Genomic DNA, 19331 nt, shown 5'->3' on the forward strand with positions numbered 1-19331 from the left:
CACACACACACACACACACACACACAAATATGCCTTCCTCCACAGGAATTGAAAATGTCTTTTTGGCCTTTAAGCACCTTGCTCATGAAGGAAGAACCTAATGAGAACTTTGAATCTGGAACCAGTTCTTGAGAAGAGAATTCATTTTGTTTGAGGTAGTGGCAATGGCAATATCCAATTTCTAGGTGCAGTAATTGTGGAACTGAAAGCAATAGGAACTGGAGTCTAAGGGTGGTCATGGTATACATGGTGGTGGGCCGTTCTGCAGATGGAGCAGCAGCAACAGAATGTTCATGACACCAGGTCCCTGGTTTGCCTTTGTGGATTATTTGATCTGATGAGCCTACCTGGATTTCTGAAACATATTTTCTGAGATTATTTCTTCAAACTCCTATAGATTCATTTGATTTGATAAAAAAGTACCTTTTGTTGAATACAACTAGAATCCTTGAGTGGTATATGGACAATATAAAATGCTTACAAAGACAAATACAATAAATGTGGTCATTATACATTTCTCTATGTGCCACCTGAAAGCATTAGGGAATACATCTATAGTACTCTGGAAATCTTATTATCTTAACAAAGGAATTTGGAAATTTAAAATACTTCCATTTGGAATAGAAATAGGAAATTGGAGAGAAAAATGATAATACAATAAAATAAAAGCAGAAATCTGAGAACAGTTGAAACTTGATAAATGTTAATCCAAAGATAAGAGTTGTTTTGGACAAGACCATTATAGGTTTTGAAATCTAAAAAATTATGTTCAACATTCTTAGATAATCAAATGTACGTTGGGAATGATAGTTATGAACATTTGGCTATAACAGCCATCTGGTTGGATGAGAAAGAGTGCGAGGAAAGACAATAAGGCCAAACGTGGGCACAAATGTGAGCATGAGATAGACTCCATGAACCCCAGGGGGAGGAATAAGACCTGTTGTCACACTTTTGAGCCACTTATACCTTCCATTGTTACTTATTATTTTTTTTTGTTTTTAAAGTAATTTTCAACTGATAAATAATAATTATATATGTTTATGAATACATGTATATGTTTTCATATGTGGCTACATTGTGGAATGATTAAATCAAGCTAATTAACAAATCTATCACCACATTTTCTGTAATGAAAAAATTTAAATCTAAGACTTTAAATCTAACATAAAAAATGCATTATTATTTATCATAGTCACCATTCTATGAAATACATCACTACACATTATTTCTCCTGTGTAACTCAAATATGCCCTTTGATTAATAGCTCCCTTTTCTCTATCTGTCCTTCACACCATCAGCCTCTATTCTACTCTCTCCTTCTAAGAGTATGATATTTTTAGATTTCATATATAGGTGAGACTATGGGACATTTGTCTTTCTGTGCCTGGCTTATTTCACTTAGCATAATGTCCTCCAAGTTTATCCATGTTGCCACAAATGACAGAAGTTACTTCCTTTGCTAAGGCTGAAGAGTATCCATTGTGTCTACACAGTATATAGAATGAGTTTTCATCATCTTTCCTGCTTCATTTACAATGTGGATGCACACAATAGTCAAATGAGGTTTTGGTTTTGCTTTTATTGTGGTGGGACCAAGTATTTTTCCAAAATCCAGAAAAGTGTAAGCAAGGAGTTTAATGTGAAGAACAAAAGACATGGCACGGTGGTCACAATTTCACCTACATAGTTTGCCTTCACATATAATTGACCTACTATATCATTTTCTATCTAGCTACTCTTTTCTAAATATTAATTTGAATCATATAAAATTATTGCTTTCCATTGGTCAAAATTATTTTACACTGAATAATGATACTTCTACCGATAATGGTTCAACTTAATACCATATGCTAAGGAATACTCTTGTAATTTTAATGTTAGAAAATCCTCTAGATAAAAAATCTAGTATCATTTGTAGGAATATCTTTTTTTTTTTTTTTTTGGATGGAGTTTCACTATGTTGCCTCGGTAGAGTGCTATGCTGTCCCAGGTCACAATAACCTCAAACTCTTGGGCTTAAGTGATTCTTTTGCCTCAGTCTCCCAAGTAGCTGGGACTACCGGCGCCCACCACAGTGCATGGCTATTTTTTGGTTGTAGTTGTCACTGCTGTTTGGCAGGCCTGGGCTGAGTTTGAACCTGCCACCTTCTGTGTATGTGGCTGGCACCCTAGCCACTGAGCTATAGGCACTGACCTCTGTAGGAATATCTTTTGGACCAACACTTTGGGAGAATCATATGCTTATGGAATATCCAAGGTAGCCATAAAGTTTGTGTTCAATTTCAAATAGTCTAAATTTACAGCCACTCTGTATATCTACATGAAACTCAATGAATATTTGAATAGAGTACTTGAAAAAAATATTATTATAATGATAAATGGAGTTTTTCCCTGTTATCCTGGAATTATGACTTAGAACCGAAAAAGAAAATCATATCTTCTTATTTTCAAGAAAATAACCAACCAGCTACCAGGATTTCACAAAGAGCTTTTACTACACTGTGTCTGATTCAACTTAACTACCGTACAAATCATTTCTATGTCCACAAAAACAAGCATGAACTCAAAGATAATTGAACTATTTTCTTTGTGGGGAAACGTTCTCCAAGTAAACTAAATGAAGGGTGACCACTCCCCCCACATACACACACATCTTCCACCAAAAACCTAGTGAGAGAAAGTTCTTACAAAATTAGAGGGAATGTCTGAAAGAGGTGTTGATTGACACTTTTTTCCCCCAGGACTGGGAATCTAATTAGACATTACATTCATTTTTTTTTTTTTAAACTTAAACTGAAGAGGAAAAATTGCAATGTAGTGAGTTGAGAGAAGAAGTAAAAACAGCCTATAGTTTTGTGTTTTGGCTTGTCAACAATTTGTGAGATTCATGTAGATTTAGTGTTCACCATGAAAGGTAGCCAGACTTCAGTTATTTCACAACTCCTTTCAAAAAGAAATACTGTGCAATGGACCATAAGTCCTAGAGGAAGTGTGAGAGATTGATTTTAGGCTAGCCTTCCCACAGTAGAAAACTGTGCAATGAGGAAGTCATTCAGAGCACTCAGAAGAATTCATATACAGATGTTTCTCTACTTTTGACAGGATTACAAACTGATAAACCCATTGCAAGATGAAAACATTGTAAGCCAAAAATGGATTTCATAGACTTAACCTACCAAACATCATTGCTTAGTTCAGGCTACCTCACAGGATCTCAGAACACTTATGTTAACCTACAGTTGAGCAAAGTCATCTAACATAAAGCCTATTTTATGAGAAAGAATTGTACACCTCTTGCAATTTGTTGAATGCTATACTGAAAGTGAAAATAAAGTGATTGCATGGATACTTAAAATATGGTTTCTACTGGATGTGTATTATTTTGCACCATCATAAGTCTAACCACTGTAATTCAGGATCCATCTGTAAGTGGACCAGAGACGGTTAGTACTTGAGTACACGTGACATGGTCTCCCTAGCCATTCTAAGGCTAGGAATAGTATAAAGGAGATGTACAAAGAAACCAAAATAGGCCAGCCACATACATTGAGGCTGTTGGGTTCAAACCCAGCTCAGACCAGCTAAACAACAATGACAATTGCAACCAAAAAATGGCCAGGCACTGGGGAGGGCACCTGTAGTCCCAGCTACTTGGGAGCCTGAGGCAAGAGAATCACTTAAGCCCAAGAGTTGGAGGTTGCTGTGAGCTGTGATACTATAGCACTCTACTGAGGGCAACATAGTGAGACTCTGTCTTAAAAAAAAAAAAAAGAAAGAAAAAGAAAAGAAACCAAAACAGAAAACTAACTTCATATTATTTCACCCAGTTCTTAAAGAGACAAATGCCTTTTTCCCACACAACAGTGGAGACTCTTTAGGGGCTAGAAGATGTGGTGTATACGTGGGGACACTGGTAATGAATGTAAATAGTAGGACACATTTTAGTGACTATTTCCCAATGTTCATAAAATCCTGGGCTAAGGGAAAGGAAGAAAAATTAAAAGTTTGCTCAGTTTTTTTTTTTTTTTTACATTTTTTGGCCAAGGCTGGGTTTGAACCCATCACCTTTGACTTACGGGGCCAGTGGCTAACTCCTTTGAGCCACAGGTGCCGCCTTGTTCAGTTTTAATAATTTGAAAAGATTATCAAAGTATGAGACCTGTATGAGTGTTTCTAAGAGATAGGAAAACAGCATACTTAACAGAACTGTTAAAAACAGTTATTAGAAATAATAAATCTATTATGAAATTTTGTACTTCAATATAGTAAGACATCAGCAAAAAAACAGTAAAAATTAATAAATAATAGATTACTGAGTAATAATTAAAGTGATTAGATTTATTATTTTCTTAATTAGGTAACAAAGCAATGGTAGAATGAAAAGTTTACAGAGCAGTTTTGAAACTTGCATTTTGATTGGTTTACTGGAAGAGTAACTCTCTGCGGAGTTAATAGGCTCATAACTCCTCAAGAGCTCAAACAGATCTTCATTATAAAAGAGGTCTTCAACACACCAAAACCCAACTGGCCAAAATGACAAGGATGTTAGAATAAATACTGGTTTCAAGATTTACAATATTCTGTCCTTGAAGAGCATGATCAAAAAAAAAAAAAAGGCAAAAGTTCAGTAATTTGCTTTGTCTTTCTACAAAAGCTCACAACAGAAGGTGGAACTCTTTATTATCTTCCTATATGATTCACTTAACACACAGTGACTTCTCTCATGGATTATGGCAACTATTAACTATTAATACAATGTGCGTGTATGCATGTGTTTCTGGAATGTTTTCATATAGTAATTTTATTTATTTATTTATTTTTATTAGATCATAATTGTGTACATTAATTAAATACATTATTTGTCTTTTGATTTTATATATTGGCTTGATTTGAACGCATAAGGTATTTCATTATTATATGCAAAGAAACCAAGTCCTTACAATGCTAATTAAAGTTAGAACAATGTTACACATTTTGACTTCTGGAATTTTCTAGATAGCAATGCATTTGTAATGACAATAACCATCAGAAATAATTTAGAATATCATCCAGGACAGTTTTATGTCTCTTGACATAGAGATGTTATGATATAAAAAGATAATGTGTGAAAAAGGTTATTAACCCCTTTGTACAATGAATCCAAAGTTTTAAGGGTATCACCTCATTAATTCAATGTCCTTTGTAAAAACCTTCCTCCTCCAAGTGTGTCTTGTCAAATGTAATTTTCCACTGTGTAATGTATATAATTTTTTGTTTCTATTTCACTTAGTGAGTTGCATGTTCATAGTAAGTCCGAAGTTTGTATTTGGTGCCCTAGCTTCCTAAGAAGAATAGCTGTTACCATTATTGATGAGGATCCTATTTTTTTATTTCAAGAAAATACTAATATGTCAGTTAATTTAAAAATGTGTCTATCAAATTATAGTGATATATTTATCTATCTGCAAATAAAAATATTAAATGCAAGCTTCAGAAGTAAACATATCTGAAGAATTGGTCTCTGGTGTTTGGCTGACTGTAATTTTTATTATTATGTTCAATCTTAGTGTTTAGCAATATGCAAATTCTTTTAGTAGCATTTAGTGCTGTTCTGTTGCTGATGGCCAGTACTTTCATTTTCACCATAATACCAAATAAGTCTATTGACATTTAAATGTCATAGGCACATCTACACCTGGAAATTTAGAATATTATTTAATTGGGGATTAAAGAAAGCCAGCTGTAATTAAGTAATTATGGTATCTTATTCAGTTGTGAACTGATGCTTTTGTTTCTTATAATTTATCATGTTTAACTCAGGTAGGTAGAGGTATCTTAACTCCTCAAATGTCACTGAAAATATTACAGGGATTTAAAGAATTCAATAAATTTTTCTGAAAAGATTTAAATTTAACCTTTAAAAAGTGTTATGGTATATATTTGCAAACATACCCTTAGGAATAGTTGATAATTTATTCTTCTCAATTGTTAATCAAACAATAATAAAAAAGAAATGACCGTATACACAAAGAAAGATTCAAATTCTCTCTAAGGATATGTGTGTATGTATGCAAATATATGTAAAATAAAATGTAGACTTGCTTTCAGAAAATCTTTTTTATCTTGTAATAGCTGCAATAACTCTCTTTCTCTAATCATTTTTTATCTGAATATATTACTTCACTCAAGTGCCTAGATTGTTTTTTAGGAACACATTATCTAGTCATCATTCTTGAACAGAGAATCATACAAGGAAGTTTAATTAACAAAGGATTTCATACAAGAAAACTGAAGTTGAAAATTCCCTTTCCTTGTAAAACCTCATTCAGTGTTTAAATTGTTTCTGTTATTATGAAGAATCAAAGAGAAAGATACTACTACTTTCTAGGTTTATAACATATTCAGTGTTATTGTTAGTGGGTGGCCCATGTCTTCCTCTAAAATGTGATTTTTTAAATATTTTTGAAAATGAAGCAATAAAAATACATATTGTAACTGGAAATTCTATTCATAGAAAGATAAATACAGTAGAACTTCCATAGTTGACCACCTTCCCACATTGATCACCTCTTTAAGTTGACCTAAATTTCAGAGACTGGACATGCACTACATGCATGCAGTGGGAAGATAACCTCTATGTACTGACAACCCCTGTAAGTTATATCTTGATCACTTGGAAGGTGACACACAATATTAATTTACCCTCTGTAACTTGACCACTTCAATTTACACCACTTGACCACTTTCTGTACACCAAGGGTTAGAAGATCTGGGCTTCATCTCTTTGTAGTATTATATGTCCTATTTTTTATCAGGTGCTGCAGTAGATTTTTTCAACGTGAAACACTGAATTGTAGGTACATCCTACAATTACTAAAAGATTTTAAAGTTAATTGAGACATGATGTCCCAAAGGAAAGAACTCAAAGAGCTGATATTGAAGGAAAAGGTTGATCTACATTTTCTGGAAAGCAATAGCCAAAGAATATTCTAGTTAGCAACATCCAAAAATGTAAATATGAATAATTGGAGAAATATGGTAAGGAAAGCAGAGGTATACAGTCAAAAACAAGGAGAATGGAAGACCCAGTAAGCTAATTCAAACAAATGAGGCCAGTTAACACCTAAATCTTTGGGCCAATGATCCAAGAAGGTGCTAAAAATTTCACACAGGAATTCAGGGTGGCAGATTTCCAAGCATCGAGTGGTTGGCTTGATAAATTTAAACTGCAAGGCAAGACCTTCCAGGAAGTCCCATGTGGTGATACAATGAAGTTCCAGTAGAAGTCGTAGAAGAGTTCATCAAAAAGTTCCTGGAGTTCGCCAGATGCTTCAGAAATGGCAATACGTGTGGACTCTTTATCAAGGCAAAGCCTGACAGGAACCTCTCAAATGTAAGAGCAGAAGACTTTCCAAGGAATGTTTTGCAGTTGTTTTTGCTCAACCAAAGAGACTTAGTGATTGGTAAATCAGAAAAGCCAGGCACCTTCAACAACCTGGAACCCTAGGACCTCCCAGTCAATCAGAGGTCAAACAAATGGGCATCGATGACGGGTGCCCTATTTGAGGAATGGGTAAGGGGTGCCAATTGAGAAATGAAGGAAAAATAGTCTATTCTACTGACAGTAGACAAGTGCCCTGACCATGCACAAATGAATCATCTCACACACCTGATATTGCCGCCAAACATGACCTCCGAAATCCAACTTCTTTACCAAGGCATCATCATCTGATGGGAGAAAAATTCCTCAATGTGTTATCTTTTGAAATGAAAGAGTTAAAGACAAGAAGACAAAAATCAGTTTCAAACACACACACACACACACACACACACATATATATATATAGTGTGTGTCTTAACCCCAATAGGAAGAAACAGAGATTAATGTAATAGTACTTTGACATTGAATTAAGAACTAAAAAACAGAAGTAACTATAAGGTTTAAGAAAAAAAATAAATGTATTAATTTGAATGTTAAATATTTAGATGGAAAAAAAGTAACAAGAAATGGAAAATAATGCAATTTAAAGAAGAAAGTGGCTGTGATGTGTGTGACTGAGTGAACGTAAACAGAGACATGTAGTTCTAAAGAGCACAAGAATAAGCAATAAGAAACAGTGAAGACTAGGAGGGAAAAGGCTGTGATGAGAGTATGTTTTCACATGATAGAGAGACATATAATTAATGAGATTATAGTCTAGTGATTTACTTGTATAAGCTTTTGTTAGGGAATTGTCTTAAATAGGCTTCTCTCCCTAACTAGTCAATATGATGATCATCCGTGGTTTGAAAGAGATTCTAATCAGTAATCCTCACCCGTATTTCTGTACTCTAATCATTCCAAAGAAGGCATTGTCCTTTTTAACTTTATATTTGTATTATCTATGAGTAAACATTCCATTTATTTGCATTTACTTTCTTAATTTTCCTGCTAGGATTTTTGATAGACCACTGACATAAGCAATAAAAATATGCATTTTTGTTTATGTTAATTTATATTTCTAGTCATATGATCCCAGAGGCGAGTGATAATTGGAAATGACATGTTATAATATTCGATCAACAAGTTGTAATAGAGGCAAAGACCTGCATCACAGGCAAATACTGGAGATCAGTTACACAGCTGCAGTTTGGTATACTTGCAGAACTGTTTCTACCCTCTAAAGTTCTCTATATTTTTTTCCACACTAACTGGGAAGTGCTGACAACTATCAATATTCTGTAAGTACCCCTATCCAGATGTACCCCACAGATACTTCTTTCTCTCCCTTGGGTCTGCTATTTAACATTTTATAAGTACCCTTTCTGTTCTCTACTAATCAGGGGATTTCATTTACTCACCTCCCAAACCCACTAGCTCTGTCTCCTATTACCTAATTGACAGGCCTTTTGCACAAGGCCTTTCTTTCTTAGCTTATCTTCCCCCTGAGAGGTGGACTTTATTTTTTCCTTTGCTCTGACCAAAATAATTTGAATTCCCATTCACATATCTTGTCAGAACTCTAGATCAGAAATTAACCCCATCCATTTGGGGATGACTGTCGAGTCTCCTAGAAAGCAGCTAATAATGTAACTGACAAGCTACAGGGATTCGGAAAATTGAAGGAAAGTATGAGGATTAACAGGATCACAGAGCTACTATGTCTTGGGAACAATGTAGTTCAGTGACAAAACATTCAGTTCCTGAAAAGTTGAATAGAAGATCAAATAGATATACAAGTCCCAAAGAATGAGACACATATTAGCTGTAAGAAGGAACCCAGGGAGACGGGCACAATGCTAAAGCAGTAACTCGCACAGAGAAACAGATCAATGCCCCATTTACTTGAGACTTAGAGATCAGATGGCAGAGCAACAATAGAATGCTGGTTTGGTTCTTTGGTCTCTGATGGGCGCCTAAGACACCAGAAATAATAGTCTTAGAAATTGTAAAGCAACATGTAGATTGTTTTATAATATAGAACAGCAATGCTGTTTTGTTTTTAATTGTATCATCATAAAAATCCCATTCTAATTATATGGTTTAAATTCACACATAATTTTAACATGTACATACCAAGAGCAGACTTTGGATGAGACTGGTAGAAAGTAATTTTTTTTTTCTTTTGTCACAGGCAAGTCTGAGAGTTGGGAGTTTGGATTATTTAAATCCTAATTGCTCTTTATTCTAAACTGCGGATGGGGAATTACACCATTCTAAGAAGCAGTAATCTCCCCTTCCCCAGTCTGTTACTACTCAGAGCACTGGATAACCTACTGACTTCTTGCATCACACCCAGCTGCTCACATGTTCTTCCTTATGTCTCAACCTGGGCAGTGTGGACGTTGCATTTCCCACAGTCCCTGGCATCATGTTCCAGCTTAGCCTTCTTTCTCCACAAATACATCACAAGAAGGAAAGTAGCAGCTGTGATTTCTATGGTGGCAGAGGTGTCTGAGAATGCCAGTGGCCACCTGACGGGCTTCCCTACAGGCTCTGCTCTCCCCAGACCCCACCAACCCACTCTTGGCAAGCAGACTATATCTAGACTTCCTCAAATGTCCCTGGAATGCAACCACTCCAGCTATATGGATGCATTTAGCATAGAGCTATATAGTCTTTTTATAGCTACGTAGTCTGTGTTAATTCAATTATATAAAGAATATTGGCTGATATCCAATCTTCTATTTTGAAAATTTTCCAAGTTTTTAATGCCATCATTATACTAGTATTTTATACAATTAGGATCGAAAAAGAGAATCATTTGATGAAGAAAAAAGTAATGATAGATTTTAAAAGATGGAGTTGTTTCATTAACTCCTGTGTTTTCTAGACTACAGCAATTATATAATAGTAACTATTAATCCAAATATGAGTCTGCTAAATATCCAAATGTATTGCAAAAATCAATGTGATTTCCTTTTTTTTTTTTTTTTTGGCTGGGGGCTGGGTTTGAACTGCCACCTCCAGTATGCAGGGCCAGTGCCCTACCCCTTTGAGCCACAGGCACCGTCCCAATCAATGTGATTTTCATGACACTGCTCCTGTGAATGAATTTTTCTTACCTTTGATTATTTTTCAGTGTCAATCTTTGAATTCATTCTTGAAGTACATACTCAGAAGCCAGTATCTCACCTGACTTGATCTTAAGTAATCTATTTAACAATTTAATGCTTCAAGTTGTCTTATGAATCTCTAGGTATGAAATAAGGTTTCAATATGTGCTTTTGACCTTAGGGAAATATTTTGGGGACACTTAAAATGACTTAGAAGTGGTTTACAATGTTCATGTCTATAATACCTGATTACAAGAGTGAGTCATACCCTAACAGACATCAAATATTTAATTTTAGGAAAACTGTGACTGAGGCAAAGTTGCTAGTAGCAAGCAATTACTTTAGAAAAGTATTAAGTCCCTAGAAGTCCCTAGCCTTTTGGCAAAACAGTCAGTACACTGAATTTGTTCCCTAATATTTATCAACATACACAAGACAACTTATAGTGGTACTTTCAAATTATTTTATTTCCAGTTCAGTAGCCATATATGTTTCATCAAATTTTAATTTCCATTGGTTCATCTCATATTTATAATATCACAATTGATGACATTTTGCATGGAAAAATTGCAACATTCTTGTAGCTGGCAGTGTAATTCCACACATACATGAATTACTAGAATTCATTCTGTGGTTCAATCATCCAGCACGCTTTTATTAAAGCAATACACTGGAGAAAGACCTTGGAGGTGAAAAAATAGATTAAGACATGGATTATAACCTGAAATTAATAAACTCTTCGAACTATTGAGAAATCCGTGCATTCACATATGTTTCAATCACAGTAACATGCACGTTAAATAACAATTGTGGGAAAAGTTAGGCAAGTGGTACAATCTATGTTGACTTACCCTAGAGATCTCAGTTCTGGAACTTTCCTTCACTATTAATATGCTTAACATTTCATAAAAGATTTAAAAAGATATTCCTTTGAGGGCTGCTACCTACCTGTAAGGTTGTTTTTATATAATGAGACCTTCTTTGCGGACTAGATAAGCTTCTTCCTTTCTTCCTCCCAAACATCTGTTGTACTGATTCTAAGCCCCATTCTTTAAAACTCTTTGTACCTCAGTGAAGAGTTGAATCTTCATTTGCAGGCTTCCTGTTTATATATATACACATTGAATACATGTACATATTTTTCCTCCTATTAAAAATGTCATTTTAAGAAACTTTTCCTTTTCGTGCTTTATGTAAGAAATACTTGCATATATTTAAACCCTGCTTATTAACATTTCTTACCTAAGCCTTTAATATGGAAATTACTCTAGCGTTACCTAAACCATTATAGCTAAAATGTCGCTCTAGTTCCATTAACTTAGTTTCATAAATAAAATGTCTAGTATAAAAAAGTATTAAGACAATTTTTGTAAGTTTATATTATTAAATATTTAGCCAATGTTCATTTTATGAGAATTTATGTTCACTATTACATTTTTTTAAATTAATTTTTTGCTTTTATGGTGTTTTCCTCTGGAGTGGGATTATTGCAAGTTTTTCACCTTTAAGATGAAGCATAAGCCTGGCACAGTGACTTACACCTGTAATCTAGGTCTCTGGGAACCCAAGGTGGTTGGATTGCTTGACCTGAAGAGTTCCAGACTAGCCTAAGAAAGAGCAAAATCCCATCTCTACTAGAAAACTGACCGGGGTGGTGGGGCATGCTTATAGTCCCAGCTACTTGGGAGGGGAGGCTGAGGTAAGAGGATTGTTTGAGTTCAGGTGTTTTAAGTTGCTATGAACTATGGCACCCTGGCATTCTAACCTGGGTAACAGAATGAGACTTTGTCCTTAAAAAAAGGGCGGGGTTGGGGGGTGGAGGGAGGAGAAGCCAGGAATGCTGGCTCACATCTGTAATTCTAGCACTCCAGGAGGCTGAGGTGGGGGGATTCTTTGAGCTCAGGAATTCCAGACAGGCCTGAGCAAAAGCAAGACCCTTTCTCCACTAAAAATAGGAAAACTAGCTAGGCAAGTGTTGTGGTGGTCAACTAGTCCCAGTTACTCTGGAGGCTAACTCCGGAGGGAATAGGATTACTTGAGCCGAAGAGCTTGATGTTGCTGTGAGCTGTGACACCACGACACTCTAGCCTGGGCAGCCCAGTGAGACTCTGTCTCTAAATAAACATAAATGAATAAATAAATAACATAAAGGGCATCCATGCAGAAATGAAATAAATAATATACTTTCCCCCATAAATAGCTCCCTTCTCCCTTTCTCTTCCTCTCCCCCCTCTATCTTGTCCACACACGTCTGCTGATATGAAGTACATAATAAGGAATTGCTAACTTTGACAAAGGCATAGAGCACACATGAGTGCCACAGCATAAATACAAGGTGATTATAAGAATCAGAGAAAGCTAGAAAGGCCTAACATCTAAAATTATGAGGTAATTTATCATAAAACAAGTTACATTAGAAATTTAAAAGGATGCTATTAATAATTACACTAGTACAATGAGTAACACCACTCCTTTTGTCATTGACTAGTATGATTTAAAGGAAAATACTTTAAAAAAATTAGGATTTGATAGGGTTTTAATTTTCTAAGTAATCTATAGATTTAAGGCTTTTTTGTCCTATTGTTTTCTGTTCATCATCTCTTCAGTTGAATGTTGAGTGTTTCCTACTGTTGTACAAATGGCTTCATAATATATTTTTAGACATCTGAGGTTTAATTATGATGCTAATTAATATTCTGTTCTACACATACATACACACACAATTTACATAATTCTAGGATCTTATTTCAAATACAAAAACTGGTACTATTTATTTAACTTTGATCTGCTGTTTTTTCACTAGTAAAATTCGTCCTCTATGGTAGAAGTTGTTTAATGGAAGATTAGATTTAAAACATGAATTTGCTCACAAACCCAGATATCTCTGGGGCTTACTATATTTCCAGAAAGAGGTAATTAGTTTTGAATGTTACTAACTTTCCAATTAAAGTTGTGCAAATCCAGATATTAGTTTTTTGAAGAAAAATATATTGCATAGTTTTAGAGAAAATCGTGCCCCGATCGTTAGCATAAGATTCTACTTTCTGCTTGAGGGACTTAAAGAGCGATGAGAATGGCATGTGAGTTTTGTAGGTGCAGGGGCTCAGAAAACTGGTCTCCCAGCGAGAATGGATATGTGAGGTGCAGCCATACCAGGCCTAGTGTTTAAGGTTCTCTAGATTCCAATGTTCTCTTGATGCTGGAGCCAGAGGTCTTATTTAAAGTCTCTGTTTTTCCAACACAAGTTGAAACCATCTTTTCTGGAATTTTCCATGTTCCTCCTTTTTAGTGCTGATGTCTGATAAGTAACTTTTACCTACTTTTTCTTGCTTTATGATAATAAATACCAACCTGAGATTTGGTCAGGAGGGCTCCTCCTTGAGTCAGTCAGTCCCCCGACACAGGCTTTGTGCCAAAAGTCTTCATTCCTGTGCCAAAACCTTTCCATGTATTACTTGATCTTATTTTAAAAATGACATCTTGATGATGTGGAAGATTTCCTTGTAAAGTCTCTAATGTGTCCTCTCTATTTCCACCCTTCTCTCTGCTCCAAAATACTTTAGCCACAAAATATATACTTTTGGATTACTGATAATCTTTAATCTCCTAATTGAACTTTTTTCCTACAATCTCCATCTTTTAGTCTTTACATTTTTAACCACAATCATCTAGATAAGATACAAATTTAATCGTGCCTCCCCCATACTAGTAATTGAAATACTACTCATTGTCCAGACAGGGGCTGGGACAATAACTTCCTGGGTAGCAGGCAAAACTCCTGTGTGTCTGCCTACATCTCTTACATCTTTCTGTGACATGTCATTTCTTACCATCTCTCATCTCCTGTGTGTCTCTTCCTTGTCCTTGCTCAGGTAGTTCTTTCTTATTTAAAATGCCCTTCTCTTTTTTCCATCTGCAGTGTGTCTGATAATTTTGAAAATTAAGATCAAGTTGATGCCTCCACATGACATTTTCTCATCCATTTCATCTCATTAAATCATCACTTCCTTTGTGATTCCACAGTACTGTGTATGGACATCTATGATATATTACTTAGATGCTTTCATTTCACACTAGTATGTGAGGATAGGAATGCATATTTAATTTGCAATTACCAATGTCTACTAAAGTACCTAATAAAAAGTGAGAATTCAATAAATTCTATTTCACAAATTAATACAGAAGTCTGAGTCTATTTGTGTTGTTGTAATACAGCATCTGAGACTGGGGAATTTATAAACAAAAAAAAAATGTATTTCTCAGCCTTCTGAAAGATAGGAATTCAAGACCGAGGCACTTGCAGGGCTGGTGTCTGATAAGAGCCCAGTCTCCACTTACGACTTTAATTTTGAACACTACGTCCCTCAGAGGGTGCAGATGACTGTGTTTCACATGCTGGAAGAAATGAAAAAGCAAAAGAGGCCTAGATAGTTTCCTCTAGCCCCTGAATAAGGCACTAAGTCCATCCATAAAAACAGAACCCTCATGTCCTAATCACCTCCTGTGGGTCCCACCCCTTAATATTGGAGATTAAGTTTCAACAAGAATTTCAGAAAGAACACAAAAATTTAAGTCATAGCAATAAGTTAGCATACATGATTAACCAGGCTTTTTCTACTTCTAAAAATCCTACAAGTTTAGATATTTGAACTCTAGAACCCTCCTTGATGTGTATGTTAAATTAATTGATTCATCCTGTTCAGTTTTTACTCTCCCTCATACTTCTACTTTAATAGGTTCTAGAATACTTAGGCCAGATAAGGAAGTGAAATTCTAAGTTGAGACCCACTTTGAGTTCTCTGTAGTATATCTGAAGCATTGGCTGTTCTTTACTCTAAACCTGGATGAACACAGTTTCTTCTCATAGCACATTGACTTAGCAAGCCAACCATCAGATGAGGAGAGATGCATTGTTCTGTTTCAGCATCAGATTTGAGCTATCTACCAAAACGTCTCCAGGTCAAACGAGGGAGATTTAATACAAAACCTTGAATGCTTAGAATTTTACTCATCACATATTTAAAAAAGCTTGCTATGATAAAGTAGTATATTTTTTATATCTCTGAGATAACAGTTTTAATTAATTTTAACAGATAAGGAATAAAAATAATTAGAAAAACTTAAAGTTAATATCTCTATGTTTGTAAAGAATATGTATCTAAATTGCTAACAGAAGTATTGGCTTACATTATACAGGGTGCACATAAAGTTGTGTGCAATTTAAAATAGTCTATCATAGTAAATTGCACACAAACTTCATGTCCACCTATATATTCTTTTTTATTTAAAGTTGAAATGAAATGAAATTTACGGCATGTGTAGCTCAGATCTTAGTTTTATGTGTAGCCTCCCCTTAACCTATCTATATTGCCTTTTATAATTATTTTTCTCATTTTTTTTTTTTTTTTTGAGACAGAGCTGTCCCCCTGGGTAGAGTGCCGTGGCATCACAGCTCACAGCAACCTCCAACTCCTGGGCTCAAGCAAGTCTCCTGCCTCAGCCTCCCAAGTAGCTGGGACCACAGGCACCCGCCACAACGCCTGGCTATTTTTTGGTTGCAGCCATCATTGTTGTTTGGAGGGCCGGGGCTGGATTTGAACCCGCCACCTTAGGTGTATGTGGCTGGTGCCTTAGCCACTTGAGCCATAGGCACCGAGTCTCTCATTCTTTTTAGTTCTCAGTATCCCTCACTTTTTTTTTTCCTGATTTTCTTTTCTCTTTCTACATTATTTGTTACCTTCTTTCTTCATTCTAGTTTTCATGACATTTTAATTCTTCATTTTCAATATAATCTGAGTAGATTACGTGAAGTCTGATGATTGAATTATTTTATGAATAAACCTAAAGCAGCATTTTCTTTTTAAGGCACTTATACGTAATGAAATTACTGACATACTGAGATCAAATCTGCCATTTTGCACTTTGTTTTACATTTGTTCTACTTGTTCTATGTTTATGTTTTAAAGTTATTTTGATTACTCCTTTTTCTTCTCTCTCAGCAGACTAATTATTCATTTTGTAATTTTTGCTCTACTTCCAGACCACTCACGGCATGTATCATCAAGTTAGTCTAACTTGTCTATTATAAATTAATAATTTATGACTGCCATAACATTTCAAATTCATTCGCTGTCTCCTGCTTTTAAGTTACTCCTTCTACATGTTTTAATTCTATTTATTTTTGAATCACATCATCTGCTATTATCATTGGTATGTCCTTTCCATATCCACGCAGGTCTCCACCATTTACTCTTTATTCTTTTCTTTGCACATCACTTTTCATACATTGCCAGGCTTCCATCTTGGATCATTTTTTTCTGTCTAAAAATTACTCTTAACCTTTCATGTAGTGTTGGCCCACAGGTAACAAATTTTCTCAGTTTTTATTTGTCTGAACATATGTTTGTTTTGCCTCTGTTTTTAAAGAATGTTTTCTCTTGGTATTGAACTATAAGATGATAATTTGTTTTCAGGTTTTGTGTCTTCTTTGTTGTTCTTCTAGATATATTTCCTGTTCTCTCAAGACAGATTTCACTCTGGGTCTGTGCTAGTGGTGTCATTCATAGTTTTTAAAAATAGGATCTAATATGTCAATACACATTGATTGCCAAGTTAGAACAAAGTGTACAACTGAGAAGCCTTCTGTGCACTGTGACAGTATACTAACACATACCTAAATTACACAGGTAGAGAGGAATTCAGCATACACATGGGCTGACTGGAAAGTGTCAGCACATAATATGAAAAATCAAGACATCCTTTGCAGACAGCCCTCATATAATAGCGATAGAGAACAGAATCATTAAACATGATTTAAAGCTGCCAGTAAATTTCTTAATGTCTTAATGTCTATGTATTCTTATCTCCATCCATTATTCATTAATCCACTCACTCATTTCTTCACTCAACAAATCAATAAACCCTACCATGGGTCAGGTATGGGTTATGTGTGAATTTTTACATTGCTGTTTTTTTGTACAGTTTTTGTAGGGCATTTTGTATCTATATATGAATTCTATAATATATCCATTTTAATAGAGAAAAAATAATACATTTAATTATGGAAATGTTCACAATATGTTCACTTTAAAATTTTTGCTTTTACTGTGTTATACAACATTTTTAAGTTAGAAAATATTTAAATAGTTGACAACTTCAGAAAAAAAATTCGATAGAATTTTGGTAATGCTCAACAGTATGGTGGAAGTAAAAGTGTTTTCTGAAAAAAAAAATGAGGACAGTGTGATTCACTGCACACAATGTTAGCATTTTAGGTCATAAATAACTTTTCATTTCATCCCCTTGCTACTTGGCTCAGACATCACATCAGCAAGTTTGCAATACAGGGAATTACATATTTATATTTCTTTTAAATTTACTTAATTTTGAATATCTGGACAAGATCAGGTAAAGAAGAAATTACTTTTTAATCCTGTAAAATTTTATTGTGTCTTTTTGAACATTTCATTATGACATCTGAGAACATAAAAACAGGCTATTTGGGTTTGTAATTATGTTTCTGTTTCCTCATTATGAAAAGTTATTTCTTCTACATCACTTGTGGGATTCTCTCTATTATTTTCCCCACGTGTGTCCTGAGATATCATCAGAGAGGCTTCTCTTGGCCATCCTATCTAAATGGTAGCCCTGCCAAGTGGCACTCCTAAACTCACTCTTTCCCTGACTCCCTCTCTTATTAGCTACAGTACATTTTTCTATCTGGCATGGTCTATTTATAGTGTAGTGTTTGTCTTTCTCCACTAGAAAATTTGCTTCGCAGAATCAAGAGATTGCTGTCTCGTGTTAAAGTCTCCATGTCTGGCAAAGAGCTGTAACTTGCACTCAGAAGGTACTTAATAAACATTTTTTAAATGATTACATAAATAGATGCATTTTGAACATGAATCCCATGGCATTATCTAATTGTCTAAAGGCAAGGATAATATCACACTTTAAACTTGTTTCCCATACCCCTAACACATTGCCTTTTAAAAAGTTGTGCTCAATGAATGTTTGTAAATTGAGTAAATGAAATGAGTGATTAGTTATACATTTCTCCTGATATAAAATTCTCAAGTTAGGTTAACATCAATCCAGTTGACCACAGGACTAAAGGCTTCCAATTACACAATTTGAAGTCATCCTTCTAGTAGTCAAGCAATAAATCTTAAGTCTTTTTATGCCCTCATTCAAATCCCATCTTTTGCTTAGAAGGCATAAATTTGACTTTGGTATGATAGAAGGGAAGAAAGACAATAAATAAATTATGGCTACATATAAAAGAGAGTGTCCGGAACTAAATGATAAAAGGAGAGTGAATCAAAAGTAATTTATGGGGAGCAATCATGGAAGCAAGAGATGACAACCAAGACGCAGATCGGATGTCAAGGGTGGAGTTGATAAGTTGTCTTTCTCCAAATAAATATTAGGGTAATAAAAATAACTGATTTAGAGGGTAGCAGTTAGGTTTAAATGCAACAATATATGTAATGCATAAATATTTAAAATGGTGTGTGGGTATAACAAAGCCACAATAACTTAAGTGCAATACATGAGAGTTAAAAAATACAGGGCAAGTAGTTATTATTCTAAACAACTTATTCTTGATAGAAGATTTATTCAGGTATCTGAGGTAATTTGTAGATTATTAAGAAAGGCAAGATTCTTTCCTGACTATAGAACAAAAGTAGATTTTGCAAAGCCTCTGAGATAATAGAATTTTCACAGTTATGTAATCAAGGGAATACCTTCTGATTTGTGAAATGTTGTATAATGCTGCCTCTTAAAGCCCCAGAGTGATTAAAATAGCTATC

The 19331-nt window shown here is 34.9% G+C and overlaps 1 pseudogene; it reads left to right on the plus strand.

Moving 5' to 3' along the window:
* The first annotated feature begins 7528 nt into the window (after positions 1-7528).
* The window catches only part of LOC100949947, a 19087-nt pseudogene continuing 7284 nt past the window's right edge, over positions 7529-19331 (plus strand).

This window comes from Otolemur garnettii, unplaced genomic scaffold (assembly GCF_000181295.1).
Source record: "Otolemur garnettii isolate 467f Iridium unplaced genomic scaffold, OtoGar3 scaffold00199, whole genome shotgun sequence".
In the NCBI taxonomy this organism is placed as follows: Eukaryota; Metazoa; Chordata; class Mammalia; order Primates; family Galagidae; genus Otolemur; species Otolemur garnettii.